Source organism: Sus scrofa, chromosome 5, assembly GCF_054392235.1.
Source record: "Sus scrofa isolate SSC_HxYL_T2T_F1_AM1 chromosome 5, Sscrofa_HxYL_maternal_Yorkshire_Landrace_v2.0, whole genome shotgun sequence".
Lineage (NCBI taxonomy): Eukaryota > Metazoa > Chordata > Mammalia > Artiodactyla > Suidae > Sus > Sus scrofa.
Window position 1 is genome coordinate 89726016 of NC_139387.1, and position 21504 is coordinate 89747519.

Consider the following 21504-nt stretch of genomic DNA (forward strand, 5'->3'; position numbering starts at 1 on the left):
ATCTGGCGTTGCTGTGGCTGTGGTGAGGGCTGGCAGCTGTAGCTCCGATTCAACCCCTAGCCTGGGAACCTCCATATGCCTCAGGTGTAGCTCTAAAAGAAAAGAAAAGAAAACATTTAGAGAAGAGTTAACACCTATTCTTCTAAAACTCTTTCAAAAAATTGCAAGGAAGGACATTGTTTTTCCTCATGAGGCCACCATAATCCTGACACCAAAACCTCAAAGCTACCACACACAAAAAAGAAGTATTATAGGAGTTCCCTTGTGGCACAGTGGGTTAAGGATCCAGCATCGTCACTGCAGAGGCCCAGGTCTCTTCTATGGCACAAGTTTTATCCCTGGCCTGAGAAATTTTATATACTATGGATGCAGCCAAAACCAAAACAAAACAAAAAAAATTAAAGGCCAGTATCACTGGTGAACATCAATGCAAAAATCCTCAAAATATTAGCCAATGTATCAAAAGCCATGATCAAGTAGGATTCATCCCAGGGATGCAAGGTTTCTTCAGTATCCTCAAATCAATCTGTGTGATATACCACATTAACCAGCTCAAGAATAAAAACCATATGATCCTCTCAAAAGACGCATAAAAAGCTTTTGACAAAATACAATACCCATTTCTGAAGAGAAACTCTCCAGGGAGTTTCCACTGTGGTAACTGCAGTGACCAGGTAGCTTCGGAGGCACGGGTTCAATCCCTAGCCCACTGCAGTGAGTTAAAGGATCTGGCTCTGCCGTAGTTGTAGCATGGGTTGCAGCTGCTGCTCCGATTTGAACCCTGGCCCGGAACGTCCATGTGCTGCAGGTGCAGCCATTAAAACAAAAAAAGGCAATTGGAGAAGTTCCTTGGTGGCCAGTGGGTTAAGGATCCTGTGTTCTCACTGCTGTGGCATGTGTTTGATACCTGGTTCTGGAAATTAAAAAAAAAAATGAAATTAGAAAAGATAAAACACAGATCTGGTTTTTTAAAAGATAAAATTGATACACTTTAGCCAGATTCACCAAGAAAAAAAGAGAGAAGACCCAAATAAGAAATGAAAAGGAGAACCAACAACTGATGCAACAGAGAGACAAAAGAAAAAGACGATACTATGAACAGTTTTATGTCAACAAATTGGACAACCTAGAAGAAATGGACAAATTTCTAGAAACATACAGCCTATCAAGACTGAGTCAAGGAGAAACAGAAAAGAGCTCCCATGAGGCTCAGCAGGCTACTGCTCTGACTGCAGTGGCTTGGGTTTAATTCCTGGCCCAGGAACTTCCACATGCCATGACATACGGGAAAAAAAAAAAAAAAAAAAAAAAGAAAAGAAAGAAAGACAAAGAAAGAAAGACAAAGAAAGAAAGACAAAGAAAGAAAGACAAAGAAAGAAAGACAAAGAAAGAAAGACAAAGAAAGAAACAGGCAATGTGAACAGACATCTCTAGAAGTGAAATTGAATCTGTAATAATAATAATAAAAACTAGCAAATAAAAGCCGATTGGACAGCTTCACAGGGAAATTCTACCAAACATATAAAAAGAGCTAATACTTATTCTCAAACTATTCCAAAAGAATTGAAAAGGGAACATTGGAACATTCTCAAATTTATTCTACAAGGCTGCCATCACCCTGATACCAAAACCCCCGACCAAGATACTGTGAGAAAGAAGGACAGAGAGAGGGGGAATGAATTATGAACTATAGGTCAATATCTTTCACATGTTGATGCAAAAATCCTCAACAAAATACCAGCAAACTGAATCTAACAATACACAAAATCATCATATACTGTGATCAAGTTGGATTTATTCCAGAGTCACAAGGATGGTTCAACGTATGCAAATGAATGTGATACACCACCTTGACAAAATATAAAAATCACACCATCATCTTGGATACAGAAAAAGCATTCGACAAAAGTCAGTATTTATTCATGATAAAAAGTCCCATCAAGGTGGGTATAGATGGAACATAATAAATGCCATTCACAGCAAACTCCCAGCCAACATCATACTCAACTGTGAAAAGTTGAATCTTTCCTGCTAAATTCAGGAAAGACAAGGATGCCCATTACCACCCGTTCTATTTACCACAGCATTGGAACTCCTAGTCAAAACAGACGAGAAATGAAAGTTTTCCAAATTGGAAGGGAAGAGGCAAAACTATCACTATTTGCAGGTAAAATGACACCCTTTGTAGAGAACCCTAAAGTCTCCACCCTAAAACTATTATAACTAATAAATGAATTCAGCAATGTTGCAGGATACAAGATGAGTATACAGAAATTGACTTCATTTCTATACACTAATAATGAAATATATGCTAAAAAAATATGTTTAAAATTGCATAAAAATATTTAGGAATAAACTTACCCAAGGAGGTGAAACATATATACTCTGGAAACTATAAAACATTGATAAAGGAAATTAAATATGATTCAAAGAAATGGAGAGTGAGCTCAGGCTCTTGGATTGGAAGAATTGGTATTATTAAAATGGCCATACTACCCAAAGCAATCTAGAGATTTAAAGCAATCCCTATCAAAATACCTAGGACATTTTTCAAAGGACTAAAACAATCCTAAAATTTATATGTAGCCACAAAAGCCCTCAAATTGCCAAAGCAGTCCTGAGTAAAAAGAACAAAGCTGGAAGTATAACCCTCTAAGACTTCAGAATGTACTCCAAAGCTACAGTAATCAAAAGAACATTATTGTTGGAGCTCCTGTCATGGCGCAGCAGAAACGAATCTGACCAGGAACCATGAGGTTGCGGGTTCGATCCCTGGCCTCATTCAGTGGGTTAAGGATCTGGCGTTGCTGTGGCTGTGGCTGTGGCGTAGGTCGGCAGCAACAGCTCCAATTAGACCCCTAGCCTGGGAACCTCCATATGCCATGAGTGCGGCCCTAAAAGGAAAAAAAGAAAAAAAAAAGGGGGGGGGACATTATCGTTTGGCAATAATGGTATTGGCACAATAACAGACACATAGATCAATGCATGAGAATAGAAAGCCCAGAAATAAACCCTTGTCATTTATTGTCAGTTAACCTATGAAAAAGGAGTCAAGAATACACAACGCAGAAAAGACACTCTGTTCAACAAGTGATGCCAGGAAAACTGTACCACCACATGTAAAAACAATGAGATTAGAACATTCTCTCAGACCATGTAAAAAAATGAACTGAAATGATTTAAAGATCTAAGTGTAAGACCTGGAACCCTAAAACTCCTGGAAGAGAACATAGTGGGAACACTGACTTAAACGGTAGCAATGTTTTCTTGCATCAGTCTCCTAAGGCAAAAGAAACAAAACCAAAAAACAAACAGGACTTAATTAAACTTAAAAACTTTTGGCACAGCAGAAGAAACCATCCACGAATTGAAAAGACAACCTATGCAACAGGAGAGAGTATTTGCAAATGATGTAGTGGACAAAGGGTTAATATCCAAAACATACAAAAAGCTAATACAATTCAATATTAAAAAAAACTCAATCGAGAAGTGGACAGAAGATCTGAATAGACATTTTCCAAAGAATATATACAGATGGCCAACAGGGGCAGGGAAAAAAAAATACTTGGAATTCCCAACATGGTGCAGCAGAAATGAATCCGACTAGGAACCATGACGCTATGGGTTTGATCCCTGGCCTTGCTCAGTGGGTTAAGGATCTGGTGTTGCCATGAGCTGTGGTGTAGGTCGCAGACGTGGCTTGGATCTGATGTTGCTGCAGCTGTGGAGTAGGCCGGTAGCCGTAGCTCCGCTTGGACGTCTAGCCTGGGTACCTCCATAGGCCGCAGGTTGAGGCCCTAAAAAGCAGAAAAAAAAGAAAGAGAGAGAAAAATGCTCAGTGTTACTAATTATTAGAGAAATGCAAATCAAAACACAAGGAGGTATCACCTCATGTTACACTTGTCAGAATAGCTATCAAAAAAATCTACAATTAACAAACATTGGATGCAGAGAAAAGGAAACTTTCATACACTGTTGGTGGGAATTTAAATTGGTGCAGCGTCTATGGAAAACAGTATGGAGTTTCCTAAAAAAAAGCAAAAAATAAAAATACCATAGGATCCAGCAATTCCACTTCTGGGTATATATCCAGAAAAAATGAATGCACAATAATTCAAAAAGATTCCTGCACCGCAATGTTCACAGTAGCACTGCGTAAAATAGCCAGTGCATGTAAGCAACCCAAGTGCCCAGTGACAGATAATTTGATAAAGAACATGTGGCATATACAATACTCAGCCATGAGAGAGGATGAAATGCTGCCATTTGCACCAGCGTGGATGAACCTAGAAAATATTATGCTTAGTGAAATAAACCATACAGAAAAACAGTATATGATATCACTTATATGTGGAATCTAAAAGTTAATACAAATGAATGCATATGCAAAATAGAAACAGATTCATTGCTACAGAGAACAAATTTGTGATTACTAAAGGGGAGGGGGAGGGGGGAAGGGATAAGTTAAAGATAAGGGATTCACACTTTTTTTTTTTGGCCACACCTTCGATATATGGAATGCCAGAGACTGAATCAGAGCTGCAGCTACAAACTATGCCACAGCTGCGGCAATGCCGGATCCTTAACTCACTGTGTCTGACCAGTGATTGAACCCACGCTGCCTCAGAGACACCAGATCTTAACCCACTGTGCCACAGCAGGAGCTCCCAGGTATGGGATTAAGGATTAACAGATACAAACTACTATATATAAAATAGATAAGCACCAATGATATACTTTGTGGCACAGGGAATTATACCCATTATCTTGTAATAAACTATGGTTGAGTATAACCTGCAAAATATGGAATCACTATGCTGTACACCTGAAACTAACAATATTACAAATCAACTATACCTCAATAATAAAATTTGCAACAATTAAGAAAAAAAGAAATGAGAAAACATTTTGTCAGGAATCCAGGTGATTAGAGGGAGTAAATGAGTGATGATATGTATGGGGGAGTATTAAAATGTGGTCTTCTAAGAATTAGCCCTGAGGTTTGAACTAGGCAGTCTCTCTCTCTCAGTCTCTTTTTAGGGCCACACCCACAGTATATGGAGATTCCTAGGCTAGAGGTCAAATTGGAGCTACAGCTGCTGGCCTAGGCCACAGCCACATCAACGAGGGATCCAGCTGTGTCTGCGACCTACACCACAGCTCACAGCAACACTAGATCCTTAACCCACTGAGCAAGGCCAGGTTTTGAACCTGCATCCCCATGGATGTTAGTCAGATTCATTTCCTCTGAGCAACAATGGGAACTCCTCGTGTTAAGTTTCTACTGGAAAATACAATGTTTTTTATTAGCCAAGCTCAGGAAATCTAACTTTGAAAATCCATAAAATGCCATGGGTTCCATTTTAAGAGACTGTGTGATGAATTAGTCATTTCAATTCTTACATTTTTATATAGTTGGATAGAGATTAAAATTTAAAACCCAAATATAGACTAGTTTTCATTTGGAGCTAGGAAAAGTCACAGGATGACATAATCCAATCTTGATTATTCATGGGGGAGATAATTCTTTCATCTCTTTTGTTCCTTATTTCTTCCCCTTTTTTTCCTCTTCTTCCCATTTTTAAGTTTCCTAACATTTGAGAAAATAAGGCAACGGTGTTAATAAGTCAGTAGATGGAGATGTTGAGCTGTCCTTGTTAACGTGACCGTCAAATTAGTGGTTCCAAGCTTGATTCACTATGGGAATAACTTTGAGAATTTATTTAAAATGCGGATCCCCAGTCTCCACCCACAGAGTTAATTTGGTAGGCTGGGAATGGGGCCTGGGAATCTGAATTTTAATACCCCTTCCCCCACTCTACTACCTGCCCCACCTCATCCTCTGCAAGTGATCCTGGTACAGGCTGGCCCATGAAACACACTTTGAGAAATTGTTATTTGAAGCCATAGGTATATGTGAAGACATTTAGAGGAACAGTGCAAACCGAGAAAACAAAATGAATAAAACCAATTTCTGGGGAACTTCAACATGTCAAGGTCCATCAGAGGAGGAAGAGTTAAACAAGTCCTGAGAAGTTGCCACGGTAATAGGGTAACAAGAGACTGTGTAGATATGGCAGTCAAAGGAAGCCAGAATGAGAGAAGAAAAAAAGAATGGTTGATAGTTTTGACTGTTGCTGAGAGTCAAGTGAGGTGAGACCTGGAGGATGTCCATTTGATCCAGCAACATGGAGGTCCCTGGTCATTTCAGAACCATCACCACTTTGAAGAAATGGGAAGGGGAAACTCGGCTCAAAATGGCTTAAAGCAAACATGAGAGGAGAGGAAACTGAGGCAACACATTGAGCTCACTCTTTCTACAACTTTGGCTGCTAAGAGAAAGAGATGAGGAGTAGCAGTTTGTTTGGAAATAAGGCTCAGAATTTCTTTTTTTTTTTTTTTTTTTTGTCTTTTTTTGTTGTTGTTGTTGTTGTTGTTGTTGTTGCTATTTCTTGGGCTGCTCCCGCGGCATATGGAGGTTCCCAGGCTAGGGGTTGAATCGGAGCTGTAGCCACCAGCCTACGCCAGAGCCACAGCAACGCGGGATCCGAGCCGTGTCTGCAACCTACACCACAGCTCACGGCAACGCCGGATCCTTAACCCACTGAGCAAGGGCAGGGATCGAACCCGCAACCTCATGGTTCCTAGTCGGATTCGTCAACCACTGCGCCACGACGGGAACTCCTCAGAATTTCTTAAGCTGAGAGAATGGAGTCTTGTAAATTTAATGGGAGGGATAGAGCAAAGAAAGAGAGAAATAATGGATCACGTAAGATTCTTGAAAGACAAGAGGCCATGGAACCTAGATCGTAAGAAGAGGGATATGTCCTTAGTCTAAAAGGAGGAAAGGATGGATGCACATGCAGGCAGGGGTAGGTTTGATGGCAGAAGTTTTGGGAGTTCCTGTCTGAATTATTTCCTCAGAAAAAAACAGCAAGAGGATCAAATACCAAGCACGAAGAGAGGTGGCACTATTGAAGGTTGAATGGTGTAGAAAAGGCTTACTGGGGAGAATTAATTGGCTAGAGGGAAATGGGAGAATATGGGGCAATGTTGAGGGCCCAATTAAAGCTAGAACTCAAATTTTAATTGTTACATATTTTCCCCATTGGGAAATTTTCTTCAGAGGCACCAGAACTGGGGTAGGCATAAAGAAAGATAGTTCCATTTTTGCAGAAATAACACTTTGCCAGACAAATTCAGTGAAAGCCCAGGTGGTTATTTGCAAGAGATTGAGTGACATGATGAAATTTGAGTCTCAGATAACAAGAGCAGGGATTGTAGAGAGAGGAAAGGTAAAAAGTAATGGACTGGAAGTTCGGATGAGTCTGGAAAATGGTTCAAGTGGAAGCAGATGAGACTAAGTAAGATGGAATGGTGGGAGGAATTGTTCTGAGGGTAGGGTATCTGAAAGAGGCATTTTGAAGGTGGAACAGCTTCAGGGGCAGCCATAGCAGCTGGAGGACTTTGCATGAGGTGCAGGGGCAGGTCACTTTAGACAAGGACCTTAAGGAACTGAGAAGCCAAATGGTGAGGGCTGGAGTCAGCAGGAAGGGATGGTGCCAAATAAATACCAGTGTCCAGTGAATGGACAAGGGTGACCAAGAGGTCAATATCAAGGCTGCCTAGAAGATTAACTTTCCAAATTAAGCTTTCTTTTTAACTGTTATTGCAAAAATATCAACTAGTGATATTAATCTTGTCCTTTCCAAACCTTCTTAGGAGGCTCCTTTGTTTTGCTGAGTGGAGTTATAGCGGGGATGCAACAAAAGCATGAGCCAGTTATTTTGATTACAGAAGAAAGAGATAGAGAGACCCAAAAGGGAAGATCCAGGGTAATGGGAAAAAGACAAAAATAAAGCTGTAGAGGGGAAGTGAGCAAATAAGAGATATAATGGGAGGGAACTGGCAGCTTCCATGAAGCTCTCTCTCCTGTGGGGCCTTGGAGAAAAAGCTCTCCCTGATTAAAGAGATGTCTAGGAAGTTGTTCTGCTTTGATGCGCAAAGTGTTAGTTCACTAAACAAACAAAAAAATCAATATAACTTGCCAATTATGCAGAATTGGACAAGACAATGTGTGAGAGACTAGCTGCAAGATTGTGAGAGCAGTGACTACTGCAGGGTTCTTCTAAACTAGTATATGCATACAGTTTTCCTTTTGACTAAATAGCTACCAACTTCTTAGATCTTTTTTGGGAAATACTTCCCTAGAAGACTCAAATGCCTTGTGACATTATATAATGTTAGTAACCCCTATTTGAAAGAACTGTTACATAGTCCACCTAAAAATCTGTATTTTGACAAAATATTAATTTTAAAAATTTTTAATTTTTTTGTTAAATATGTCTGGTATTGGTAGGCATTCATGTTTGGTATTCAGAAAATAGTATACCAGTGGCTCAAATACCCATTATAATATTATCAATGTTGATAGCTTATATCTACTGAGTACTTGCTGTATGCTATTGAGTGCCTACTAAGAGTTTTTACAGGAATTCCAGAAGGAGAAAAGTTTTTACAGAGATTCCAGAAGGAGAATTAAAAGAAAAGGTGATTGAAAATATATTTGAAGAAATTATGGCTAAAAACTTTCCAAACCTAAAGGAAACAGGTATCAAGATACAGGAAGCACAGAGGGCCTCAAACAAGTTAAACCCAAACAGACCCACACCAAGACAAATTGTAATAAAAATGGCAAGAGTTAAGGAGAGGATTCTAAAGGCAGCAAGAGAAAAACAAGGAGTTAAGTATAAGGGAACCCTGATAAGGCTATCAGCTGATTTCTCTACAGAAACATTATAGGCCAGAAGAAAGTGGCAAGATATATTCAAAGTTCTAAAAGGGAAAACTTTGCGGCCTAGAATATTTCAACCAGAAAGATTATCATTTAAAACAGAAGGAGAAATAAAGAATTTCTCCAACAAACAAAAATGAAAAGAAAACAGCAATACTAAACCCATTCTAAAGGAAATACCAAAAGGTTTCCTCTAAATAGGAAAGAAGTAAGAAGATACAGGATGCAGGAAATCACAATTGGAAACTAATCACTTACATAAGCCAGTATACAGATCTAAAAGAAAAACTATTGTAAAAGCAGCAATAAACAGAAGGAAGAGGAACAGGCTAAACATGAAGATGTCAAAAAAGGACATCAAAATCATAAAAATTGTGGAAGAAAATTAAGAGATTCTAGACAATTTTTTTTTTTTTTTTAAGAATGTCTTTGAGCCAATATGACTATCAGGCTAAACAAGCAGATATAGGAAGGGGTTAACATAATTGAAAAACAGGGCAACAGCAAATCAAAACCAAACAATAGGTTCACAAAAACTAAAAAGAAGAGGATAGAAGATAAAATAAAAGGAAATCATCCAACCAAAAAAAGAAAAGAACAAAGGAGAAACATAGACTCAAATGGAAAACAAGGTTTAAAATGGCAATAAATACATATTTATCAATAATAACCTTAAATGTCAATGGCTTGAATGCTCCAATCAAAACACAGAGTGTCAGACTGGATAAAAAAAGCAAGAGTCCACAATATGCTGCCTATAAGAGACTCACATATAAATTGAAAGTAAGGGGATGGCAAAAGATACTTCACGTGAATGGAGAAGACAGGAAAGTGGGAGTTGCAATACTCATGTCGGACAAAATAGACTTTAAAACAAAGACCATAATGAAAGACAAAGAAGGACAGTATTTAATGATGAAAGGATCCACTCAAGAAAAGGATATTATACTTGTCAATACATATGCCCCTAATATAGGAGCTCCCAGATAATACAATAATAACAGACATAAAAAGGAGAAAATGATGGCAATATTAGGAGACTTTAACAGCCCACTCACATCAATGGACAAATCCTCTAGAAAGAAAATCAACACAGCAACAGAGATCCTAAATGACACAATAGAAAGGTTAGACTTAAAATTGATATTTTCCCAGGACATTACATTAAAAAAAAAATCAGAATATGTGTTCTTTTCAAGTGCACATGGAAAAGTCTTAAGGATCGACCATGCTCTGCGGCACAAAACTAACCTCAACAAATTTAAGAGTACAGAAATTATTTCAAGCATCTTCTCTGACCATAATGCCAAGAAACTAGAAATCAACCACAGGAAAAGAAATGACATGGAAACTAAACAACATGTTACTAAAAAACCAATGGGTCAAGAGGAAATCAAAAGGGAAATTAAAAAAAATACCTCAAGACAAATGATAATGAAAACACAACATTTCAAACTCTAGGGAGAAGTTCATAGTGACATGGGCCTTCCTCAAAAAAGAGGAGAAAGGGGAATTCCCAATATGGCACAGTGGAAACAAATCCAACTAGTATCCATGAGGATGCAGGTTTGATCTCTGGCCTAACTGTGAGTGGGTTGGGGATCCTGTGTTGCTGTGTGCTGTGGTATAGGTTGCAGACGTGGCTTGGATCCTGCATTGCTGTGCCTATGGTGTAGGCCAGCAGCTGCAGCTCCAATTTGACCCCTAGTCTGGGAAATTCCATATGCTGTGGGTGTGGCCCTAAAAAAAAAAAAAAAAAAAAAACTCAAATCAACAACTTAACCCATCGCCTAAAAGAATTAGAAAAAAAACAAAAACGAATAAAACCTAAAGTCAGCAGAGAAAAGGAAATCATGGAGATCAGAGAGGAAATCAATAAAATAGATATTCAAAAAAAAAAAAAAAAAAGAAAAAAAAATCAATAAAACAAAGAGCTGATTCTTTGAAAGGGTAAACAAAATTGACAAACCTCTGGCCAAACTCACCAAGAAAAAGAGAAAGAACTCAAATTAACAAAATAAGAAATGAAAAAGGACAAATCTCCATGGAGATTGCAGAAATACAAAAACCCATAAAAGGATACTATGAACAGTTATATGCCAACAAATTTGACAACCTAGTAGAAATGGACAATTTTCTAGAGACGTACAGCCCACCAAAACTGAATCAAGAGGAAATAAATCAACTGATCAGATTGATCACTAGAAATGAAATTGAATATGTAATAAAAACACTCCCTACAAACAAAAGTCAAGGACCACATGGCTTCACAAGTGAATTCTACCAAACGTATAAAGAAGGACTTATACCAATCCTTCTTAAACTTTTCCAAAAGGTTGAAGAAGGAATAATCCCAAAGAAGCCACCATCCCCCTAATACCAAAACCAGACAAAGATACTACTATATATATATATGCCAATACCTTTGATGAATATAGCTGCTAAAATTCCCCCCAAAATCCAACACCACATAAAAAAGATCATACATCATGACAAGTGGGATTTTTCACAAGTTCACAATGATGGTTCAACATATGCAAATCAGTCAACGTCATAAACCACGTTAACGAAAGCAAAGTAAAAAATGACATGATCCTCTCAAAAGATACAGAAAAAGCATTTGACAAAGTCCAACATCCATTCATAACTCCTACCAAAGTGGGTATAGAGGGAACATATCTCAACATAATAAAAGGCATTTATGACAATGGCTTTTATTATGACAAAAGCCACCACAGCCAATAGAATACTTAACGGAGAAAAGCTGAAAGCCTTCCTGATAAAATCTGGAACAAGATAAGGATGCCCACTCTTACCACTTTTATTCAACATAATATTGGAGGTCCTAGCCACAGCAATCAGACAAACAAAAGAAATAAAAGGTATCCAAATTTGAAGGGAAGAGGTAAAATTGTCACTCTATGCAGATGACATGCTACTATATGTAGAAAACCCTAAGGACTCCACAAAAAATGACTACTCAAACTGATCAATGAATTCAGCAAAGTAGCATGATAAAAGAGTTAACATTCAGAAATCAGTTGCATTTCTGTATACTAAAAATGAAATATTAGAAAACGAATAAGAGTTCCCATCATGGTGCAGAGGAAACGAATCCAATTAGGAACCATGAGGTTGTGGGTTTGATCCCTGGCCTTGCTCAGTGGGTTAAGGATCTGGCTTTGCTGTAAGCTGTGGTGTAATTTGCAGACATGGCTCAGATTCTGCATTGCTGTGGCTGTGGTGCAGACCAGCAGCTACAGCTCCAATTTGCCCCCTAGCATCTATGCCATGGGTGTAGCCCTAAAAAGCAAACAAAAACAAAAAACAATAGCTTTTGAATTTGTACCCCCCAAAAATTAAATACCTAGCAATAAACCTGACCAAAGAGGTGAAAGAGTTATATGCTGAGAATTATAAAACATTGATCAAGGAAATTAAAGAGGATTCAAAAAAACAGAAAAATATACCATTCTCCTGGATTGGAAGAATTAATATTGTTAAAATGGCCATACTACCCAAAGCAATCTACAGATTTAATGTGATCCCTATCAATTTACCCATACTTTGATATTTTTAAAGGAACTAGAACAAAGAATCCGAAATTTATATGGAACCACAAAAGACCCAGAATTGACAAAGCAATCCTGAGGGAAAAAAACCAAGCAGAAGGCATAACTCTCCCAGACTTCAGAGAATATTACAAAGCTGCAGTAATCAAGATGGTGTGGTACTGGTACAAAAACAGACACACAGACCAATGGAACAGAGTAGAGAACCCAGAAATAAGCCCAGAAAGCTATGGTCAATTTATCCTCGACACAGAAGGCAAGAATATAAAATGGGAAAAAGACAGTCTCTTCAGCAGGTGATGCTGGGAAAACTGGATAGCTGGATGTAAATCAATGGAACTAGAACACACCATCCCACCATGCACAAAAAACATATTAAAAATGGCTTAAAGACTTAAACATAAGACAAGACACCATCAAACTCCTAGAAGAGAACATAGGCAACACATTCTCTGAAATCAACCATAGAAATGTTTTCCTAGGTTAGTCTCCCAAGGCAATAGAAATAAAACAAAAATAAACCAATGGGACCTAATCAAACTTACAAGCTTTTGCATAGTAAAGGAAACCATACAAAAACAAAAAGTCAACCTATGGATTGGGAGAAGACAGTTGCAAATCATCCAACCAATGAGGGCTTAATCTCCAAGATAGATAAACAACACATACAAAGACAAACAACTCATACAACTCAAGAGCAAAAAAACCCAACAACTGAAAAATGAGCAGAAGACCTGAATATACATTTCTCTAAAGAAACTTATAGATGGCCGACAGACACATGAAAAAATGCTCAATGTCACTACATATTAGAGAAATGCAAATCAAAACTACAATGAGGTACCTACCACTGCACACTGGTCAGAATGGCCATCATTAGTAAGTGGACAAAATGACAAATGCTGGAGAGAGTATGGAGAAAAGGGAACCCTCCTACAATGTTGGTGGGAATGTAAATTGGTACAATTACTTCGTTATGGAGGTACCTCAGAAAACTAAATATAGAACTATCGTATTACCCAGCAATACCACTCTTGGGCATATACCCCGACAAAACTTGCATTGAAGAAGAGCCATGCACCCCTATGTTCATTGCAGCACTATTTATAATAGCCAAGACATAGAAAAAACCTAAGTGCTCATTGACAGATGAATGGATTCAGAAGATGTGGTATATATACACAATGGAATACTACTCAGCCATAAAAAAGAACAAAATAATGCCATTTGCAGCAACATGGGTGGAACTAGAGACTCTCATCCTGAGTGAAGCAAGTCAAAGAGAAAGACAAATACCATATGATATCCCTTATAACTAGAATCTAATATACGGCATAAATGAACCTATCTACAGGAAAGAAACACACTTATGGACATGGAGAACAGACATGTGGTTGCCAAGGGGGGTTGGGAGGGAGTGGGATGGACTGGAATTTTGAGGTTAGTAGATGCAAACTATTGCATTTAGAGTAGATAAGCAATGAGATCCTGCCATACAACACCCCGGAACTATATCTAGTCACTTGTGATGGAACATGATGGAGGATAATGTGAGAAAAAGAGTGCATATTTATGCATAATGAGGTCACTTGGCTGTACAACAGAAATCAACAGGACATTGTAAATCAACTGCAGTAAAAATTAAAATGAAAATCTATTTTCGACAAAACACTAATTTTTAAAATAAAATTTTTATTTTTTTGTTAAATGTCTGATATTGGAAGGCATTTATATTTTCTATTCAGGAAATAATAATATAATGGGTATAATGGTATACTATCAAAGGTGATAGCTTGTATCTACTAAATACTTACTATATGCTATTGAGTGCCTACTAAAAGTTTTTATGCATTATTTCACTTTTAAGAAATCAAAAATTCTATGAGGGAAATACTATTATTATGGCCATTATGTTAGTGAAGAAATGGAGGCTTAGAAAACTCAAGTTGTTTGACTGAGGTCTCACAGGAAGTGGCAGAGCCAAATTTACCATTGTCCTAGCTTTTCATGTCACATTTTAAACCATTTTTATGAGGTCTCCTTGCGTGATTTTATACTTGATTTCTAAGATTCTTTTTGAAATTCCTGTAGGTAAGAAGCAGTGATTGCTAAGTATGCACCTAAACACCCATTCTTCTCTTCTGGGGCCTTCAGCTCGGCATTTACCTGCCTTCCTTGCTGTGTGACCAGGTAACTGAGTTCTAGCCAGTAAAATGGGTGTGACCAGGTGACTGAGGTCTTGCTAAGAAAATTTGAGTAGAATTGATGTTTGCCCCTCCCAAGCCTAGTGGTAAAAACTTCTGTACTCTGTTCCCCTTCTAGGTGGCTGCGCTGGAGACCACGTTTAGGGCCAACTTAGAAGTTACATGTTGAAGGTGGCTGTTTCCATCAGCTTGGGGGTCCCTGGCTGACTGCAGGGATGAAAACTGCCCCTAGGACCTATTCACTTGCCCATGACTGTTATAGAAGGAATAGAATTTTTAATCATTATATATGCTTGGATTTATTTGTTGCATTAATAGTCCATGCTAACTAAAGTGAACTAGGTAAAATATGATTTTCAGTCAGGCATTTCTGTATCATTCAGAATTGCATTTGGTTGCATTTCACATAGGGACTTAACCAAATACAGATACATATGTCAACAGAGATATAAGATATTTGTAACAGCTTATTTGCAAAGATGGCCACAATAATCCCGTCCCTGTACCAACCAACCTCTGCATTGTGACTATGCTGCCCCTCCTACCAATTTATTGGAATTTGCTTCACTCTTTAAAGCTGGGCTCGGCTATTTGAATAGCTTTGTGGAACACAAGCAGCGATTTGGAAAGTATTTGTGCTGCAGAGTTCTTTGGCCTCAGTTGGAACCCTGAAACCTTAATGTGAATGAGCTGAAGCTAGCTTCCTGGAGAGCTCCATCAGCAGAGACCTGAGGTGCTGTGGCCAACGGTTTGCATGCCCCCTAAAATGTCATCAAAGACATACTAGATAGATCACCCAGTCCCCATAGACATGCCAGATGATTGCTGCCACCTGAATCAGTCCAAAGCAATGACCCAAACAAATAAAATGGTGTTTGCTTTCAGCCCCTAAGTTTTAGAGTGGTTTGCTATGTAGCAATTGATGACTGATAGAAGCTAACAGATACTGGGGACAGAATAAGATCTCCTATAATTTAATTGGAGTCCTAGATGGAATGAAGAGAGAATAGCCAAGAATTTTCCATAAAATTTGTTTCTATGAACCAACTCAATCTACAAATATATGAAGAAACAAAAGGGACAAATAAAAAGAATCCACACCTAGAAACATCATAATGAAAATATAGAAGGTCAAAAACAAAGTAGCCAGAAAGAATATTCCCTAAGATCCAAAAAGGAATAATTTCTGAGCACAGAAATTGGCAAATACATAGCAAATTGTCAACTGTCTGTAATAATTGCAATAATAATAGCGTCTTACTTCAGGGATTAAAATCAGAACTAACGGATAATAACAGCACATACATCAGGAGGGAGTCAAAGTGTTTCAAAGTGTTCAAAGGAAACGTGTTCAAAATTAAATTATTGATTTAGGAGTTTCTGCTGTGGCAAGTCCATTAAGAATCCCACTGCAGTGGCTCAAAGGTTTGAGTTTGATCCACTGAGTATAGTGGGTTAAAGGATTCAGCATTGTAGCCGTGCCAAGGATAATATAATCCCTGGCCTGGTAACTTCCATATGCCATGGGACATAAAAATTATTGACTTATTTTAGACTAAGTGTGAATGGTAAAGTCTAAGAGTTAGAGATTGGAAGCTATACATTCAAAACAGTAGAGGAGGGTAAAATGTGAAATTAAACCAAAAAAATAAAAAAATAAAAATAAAAACTCCATTCAACACAAAGCACAAAAAAGAAAAAAAATACTCTAGTTGGTGGGAAGAAGTCCAGAAGTAGAGTTAGTCACAGTAACTTTTAATGGACCAAACTTACCAGTTAAAAAATAAAGTTTATTTTGGAGTTCCCATTGTGGTGCAGCAGAAATGAATTTGACTAGCAACCATGAGGTTGTGGGTTCGATCCCTGGCCTTACTCAGTGGGTTAAGGATCAGGTGTTGCCATGAGCTGTGGTGTAGGCTGCAGACCTCGCAGCTTGGATCTGGCATTGCTGTGGCTGTGGCATAGGCCATAGGCTACAGCTCCGATTAGACCCCTAGTCTGGGAACCTCCACAGGCTGCGGGTGCAGCCCTAAACAAAAGATAAAGTTTATTTTTACAGCACAGGGAACTCTATCCAATATTCTGGGATAACCTACATGGGAAGAGAATCTGGTTCCTAGTCAGATTTGTGTCCACTGTGCCATGATGGGAACTCCAGGGAAAAGAATCTGAAAAAGAATGAAGGTGTGTATATGCATATCTGAACCACTTCGTTGTATAGCAGTGATGCTGATCTTGTATAGTTGTGATGTTGACTTATCACAACACTGTAAATTTGGCTTATCGAGATAATGTGGCCCCCCAAAAGATAAGGTCCTTATTTTTTGGCTGCACTTGTGACATTTGAGTTTCTGGCCCAGGGATTGAACCCATGCCACCGCAACGACCTGAGCCAAAGCACTGGCAGTGCTGGATCCCTAACCTGAAAGATAAGGTCATTATATTGTATCATAAACCAAGACCAGATTATATACCAAAGGATATGCATTAATATAAAAGAATGTGTAAAGTTTGAAAATAAACAGGTGGGGAAGGATGTCCTAGATAACTATTGAACAACAAACATAGGGAAGTCGTAGTAATATCATATGAAATATAATTTTAATGCAAAAAGCATCATTAGGGTTACTACATAATGATTAAAGTTTCAACTGACAGAGATATATATACGTTCTAAATTTGTATGCACCTAATTAGCTTCAAAAGCACAGAAATAAAGTTAACATAATTACAAGGAAAAATTTCTGTCGGCTATCAGACTAGATTATTTTTACATATATCCAGTCATTCTTCAATTACTCATAAACCAAGAAGACAAAAGATTATCAGAAAAGACATAAAAGATTTGAATGACAACTAAAAAGATTGATATATATTGGACATATCTAGAATTCAGCACCTTGAAATTTGAGCACACCCATTTTTATCAAGCATGGATAAAACATTTAAAAAAGATGGACCTTGAGTTAGGTAACACATTTAAAATCACAGGTATGATTCAGATTATAGGGATATCCAGTGAGAATATCTCAGATAAATTTTAAAGACCAAATTTTCTTGAAAGTCTAAAAACACCTATTAAGCAACTCACGAGTCAAGGAGAAACTCATAGTGGAAATTTAAAAATACTTAGAAAGAACCATATGAGGATGAAAATATTGATCACACCTTATGGGGTTCAGCTAAATGATATATAAAAGGAAATTTATTATCTTAAATAAGCATCTTAGAAGAGGGGCTGAAAATGAATAACTGATGGTCTAATATACAAGGTTAGAAAAAAATAAAAGAAAGTAGAAAGCTTCTTGCCCTCTGAGCTGGCCCACACTCTCTCTGTCGAGTTGATTTCCCAGGGCTGCTCTCTTGCCTTTTGAGAAGGACCACATTCTGTCTGTGGAATGTGTATCTTCCAGGCCACTCTTTCTTTCTCTCTCACACTCTATTGATAAATTGACTTTTTATTAAAAAAAAAAAAAAAAAAGTAGGAGTTCCTGTCTTGGCACAGCAGAAACGAATCTGACTAGGAACCACGAGGTTGCGGGTTTGATCCCTGGCCTCGCTCAGTAGGTTATGGATCTGGCGTTGCCATGAGCTGTGGTGTAGGTCGAAGATGTGGCTCAGATCTGGTGTTGCTGTGGCATAGGCTGGCAGGTACAGCTCCAACTGGACCCCTAGCTTGGAAACTCCATGTACCATGGGTACAGCCCTAAAAAGACACACACACACAAAAAAAAAAGTAGGAGGAAAAAAGAACATAAATTAATGAAATTTAGAAATTTAAGAAATTTAAGATTAACAGAAAAGATTAATAACAATAGGGGTTTTTTTCCCTTTTTTTTTTTCTTTTTCTTTTTAGGGCTGCACTGTGGCACATCGAAGTTCCCAGAGAGAACCTGCATCCTTATGGATACCATGTTGGGTTCTTAACCCACTGAGCCACAATAGGAACTCTGTAGTTTTTTCATTTTGTTTTTTTAAGACTAAAAGCATATATTCACCCCAGTGATGTTTTAAAAAAATAAGGAAGTATTTTGGGGAGAAATCTGGCATATCAGGATAATGGTGACCCCCCCCCCAAATCTAAGTCTCACCATGTATCTATTTCAGGAACCATAAAATAAACAAGAAGTGAAAATAAAATCACACATAATTCATACCGTTCGCATTACCAGAAGAGAGAGAATACAATGAACTTCTTTTAGTAGAGAATAGATAACAAATTCTGACAGAGCTCATGCCATTCCTGCAAGCCTGTGAGTGAAGTGTGAGCTGTGGGAGAGAAAGCTTAGGACACTATGCTGAAGACGGCTGGGGAGCAGAAGACTTAGATGAAGCACAGAAAAAGTAACCCCTAGAAAGACTCTAATGTTAAGCATCAAAACACAGAACACAGGCCAGGAACTTAGTAGTTTACAGTACTGGCTGGGTTTTGAAAGCGAATAGGATGAGGAGTGGCAGCAGCCTTAAGAAACATTACTTTTGGAGTTCGAGTTGTGGCATAGTGGAAACAAATCCCACTAGAAACTGGGTCCGATCCCTGGCCACAGCTCTGACTGGACCCCTAGCCTGGGAACTTCCACATGCCACAGGTATGGCCCTAAAGAGAAAAAAAAAAATTGAGCCATAAGTATACCATCTTAATAATGGGGAAAGGCCTGAGGCATTGCTACAACTAGGGTAAAGAATAAAGCAAAACTGCCCACCACCTTCACTATTTAACATTGTATTCAAAGTTTTAGAAAATGAAATTTATTTTTTAATTAATTTTTTTTTCTTTTTTGCTGCCCCGTGGCATATGGAGTTCCTGGACAAGGGATTAGATCCGAGCCACAGTTGCAACCTAAGCCACACCAATGCTGGATCCTTAACCCTCTGTGCCAGGCCAGGGATCTAACTTGCGTCTTAGTGCTCCCAAGACGCCACTGATCCTGTTGTGCCACAGCTGGAACCCCTAACCAATGAAATTTAGATAAGGGAAAATAATCAGAGACAGATGAATTAGAAGTAGAAAGAAGTAAAATTATTTACAGATGACATAAGAATAAATCTAGAGAACTCTAGAGACTCAGTGAATAAACTCAAACAATAAAAAAAATTAAGTTTATTAGACTATAGTTGATTTACAGTGTTATGCCAATTTCTGCTGTACAGCAAGGAGACCCTGTCATACACACACACACACACACACACACACACACACACACTCTTTTTCTCATATCATGCCTCATTATGTTCTGTTCCAGGAGATTGGATATATTTCCCTGAGCTATACAGCAGGACCCCATTGCTTAGTCATTCTAAATAAAATAGTTTGCATCTACTAACCCCAAACTCCCAGTCCATCCCTCCCCCTTCCCCTTGGCAACAAGGAAAATTTTTGTAAAGGTAGTAGGATATGAAAGTAACATGCAAACCTCACAAGTCTTCATATACACAAAAGATAACAAGTTAGATAAATAGAAATGGAAATAAACATACTAAAATGATAAAACGTTTAGGAAAAACCTCAAGAAACACTCAAAAATCTATATTCAAAACACTATAAATGCTTCAAGATTAAAAGCAAACTTTGACTACTGGAAAGACATTCTTTTTCCTTAGGACTTTTTAACATTGTTAAGATGTTATTTTTCTTTAATTAACAGATGTTAATACAATCCCAATAAAAATAAAAGTTTTCCCTCTTTTGGAGATAAGATGATGTTAAAATTCATATTTTAAAAATGTACTAATATCTAGGAAAACCCTGAAAAAGAATACTTATGAGGGGGAACTGGCTTATCAGACACTAAAATATACTCATAAGCTTGTATAATTTAGTGTGGTAGTGGTAGATCAACAGTCAGACCAGTGGAATGTAATAAAAAAATCCAGAAATTGACCCAACTCTGTGTGGGACTCTAGAATGTATAATAAAGGTGATATTTCAAAATAATGGGGGCAAAAATTGACTTTTTAGTAAATGATGTTGAGATAACTGAATAGCCATTCAGAAAAAGATAAAATTAGATCTGTTCCTCACACTATATACAATTCTGTCTGTCCTATGGAGTTTATGTTCTAAGGGAGGTTAGGGGAGACAATCAAGGAAATGATCAAATTACATAGTACATTATGGCACAAAGGAACTTTTCCACAGAAAAGAAACTCACGGACTTGGAGAACAGACTCGTGGTTGCCAAGGAGAAAGGGGAGGGATGGACTGGGAATTTGGGGTTAATAGATGCCAACTCTTGCCTTTGGAGTGGATAAGCAATGAGTGAGTTAGCACAGGGACTGTATCTAGACACTTGTGATGGAACATGATGGAGGATAATGTGAGAAAAAGAATATATAATGTGAGAAAAGATATATCTGGATCATTTTGCTGTACAGTAGAAATTGACAGCATACTGTAAATCAAATATGATGGAAAAAATAAAAATCATCTAAGAATTACATACTGCATTAAAAACAGTAGGAGTTCCTGCTGTGGATCAGGGGGCTAAGGATCCAGTGTTGCTGCAGCTGCATCATAGGTCACAGCTGTGGCTCAGATCAATCTTGGGCCCAGGAACTTTCATATGTCAACAGTGAGGCCAGAAAAAGAAAAAAAAAAAAAAAAGCACTAAGTGCTATGGGAAAAGATACCCGGGGAAGGAGACTAGGGAAAGAAAAGAAAGCACAGGAGCTTGTAATTACAGTATCTAATCTAAAAATGAGGACAGAAGGCCTCATTGAGAGGAACAGTGACATTTGAACAAAGGCTTTGATAGGTAGGGATAGAGTAGGATAATTCTAACAGTCAGTTTAGAAGTCCCACTAGGGGATTGAAGACAAAAAGGGGATTTTAAGGGAGTTTGGGAGACTTTTAAGCTAATGACCACTCAAGCAAGGAACTCAGTAACCTAGCAACAATCTACAGTACCTTGAAGGAAGACTAGGTCCATCAATG